Below are 1908 nucleotides of genomic sequence, written 5' to 3' on the forward strand. Positions count from 1 at the left end.
AATACAACACTCTATCCAAGATACTGTCCACAGATTCCTTTAATACTACACTCTATCCAAGATACTGTCCATAGATGTAATGGAAAGCCGTATGACTTTTAAGAAACTAATCTATTTAAATATCCTACTCAATAAAAGACACTTAAAAAGGATGTCACTGATGAAAAAATACAGTGTGAACATTTAATAATACCAATGTCTCAGACATTGAACCATTGCTGGTATTTCTGATGCCAAGTTTGGCTGGAGTAAATCTTCTATTGATGCATTTCCGGTTATTACATAATTAGAAAAGACGTATAGTCACACACAACTGCATCAGTACTGGCATGAAAAGCCTATTCAACTTCTGGTTACTTATTTACATGGAGGAAAAAAAATCCTACCTAACAAAAAGTTTATTCAGCATCTCCTTAATTATCAACAATTTATTACAAATACAGGTGAAAATAAAAAAAAACACTACTTAAAATACGATTTTTGAGTAATAAAATTATGTTTCCATCTTTACGTACACGTACAGAAATAAAATATTATTTATATTATATCAATTACAAATAGAGCTATCTTAATAAAACAATTCTTAGCCTGACATACACATACTTAAAACAACAAGCTGCAAAAGAGTTTGTATAATTATTAAAACATTTTTTTATTGAGACTAGTGATACTATTTAAAACTTTGAATTGATCAATACTTAAAAAACAAAGTTATAATAAATGTCGGGGTAAGTCTAATGACAATAATTACTTGCTTCTAATTAAAACAAATTCCTAACGAAGATGAAAGCTAGTGAACACACTTTAACAGTTATCAAAATAACAAATCTCAGACGTAACGAAGTTTATTATTTTCAAAGGAGTTATCCGGAATGGGGTTATATAACAAGAGCAACAATCTGAGTAAAATTCTATCTAATTTAAATAAATATAACAATCTTATTAACAAAACCTTTACATAAATATTTGCAACAAATGCATAACTAGAAAATGTCAGCTCACACATGAAACGGTATCAATTATTCTACTTTACTTAAACTACTTGGATTTCTGTGCTGAAGACGATGGCCACGACCATATCCTGGGAATGAAGAAAACACACTATTTGCCGACAGAACTCCAGAACTTACCCGCTGATAAGTGCCCCGTCCACGTCCATCTTGCCGTCTCATGTGGCTACGCTCCCGATCCATTTCCAAGTCTTCCAAACGTTGAGTAAGGGCTAGTTTCTGCTGAATAGCCATCCGGAGAAGGGAATTCAGCGTCTTCTTCTCCTCCTCTGCAGCACCTAGCTGCCTTTGCAGTTCCTCAACCTGAGTAACGTACTCTTCGCACCGAGCAGCAAACATGGCCCGGAGAGATGCAAAAGTTGCAGCATCTTCTTTTAAGGCTTTCAGTTCGTTTCTTAACTTAATCATAGTTTCACTCACAATTGTTTTTTCTTTTTCATACTTGCTTTTTAAGTTAGCTAAGGCAACCTCGGCGGTCTGCTTATTGGCCTTAAGTACAGTTCGGAGAGTTGCTATCTGTTCCCTCTTTGTTGAGAGCAGAGATTTGAGTTTTATGACTTGTTCTTGAAGTTCTTCCATCTCAGCAGCTATTGAATCATCGGTGTTGGAGGCATGGTGAACCTTCTGGCGACTCATTTCAATTGTTGTCTGGACCGACTGTTTCAGGTGACGAACCTGATCGTGGATGGTTTCCAGCAGTCGACCACAGTCGGCTTTGTTGTCTGGCTTTTCACTGCCATCATTAAATGACACTTCTGTCTTTAGCTTCTCTCTAAGAAAGTCTAGCTTGCTGTATTTTTCTACGATGTAAGGTCCTTGGGACTCCTGGTTATCACTTCCTTCTGTGAAAACCTCAACAAAATTACTTGAAAACTCTCAATACACCACAAAAATATGT

General features: G+C 35.8%; 1 pseudogene; it reads right to left on the bottom strand.

Moving 5' to 3' along the window:
- Positions 1-552: 552 nt before the first annotated feature.
- LOC106476443 overlaps positions 553-1908 on the bottom strand; it is an 18547-nt pseudogene continuing 17191 nt past the window's right edge.

Source organism: Limulus polyphemus, unplaced genomic scaffold (assembly GCF_000517525.1).
Source record: "Limulus polyphemus unplaced genomic scaffold, Limulus_polyphemus-2.1.2 Scaffold10589, whole genome shotgun sequence".
Lineage (NCBI taxonomy): Eukaryota > Metazoa > Arthropoda > Merostomata > Xiphosura > Limulidae > Limulus > Limulus polyphemus.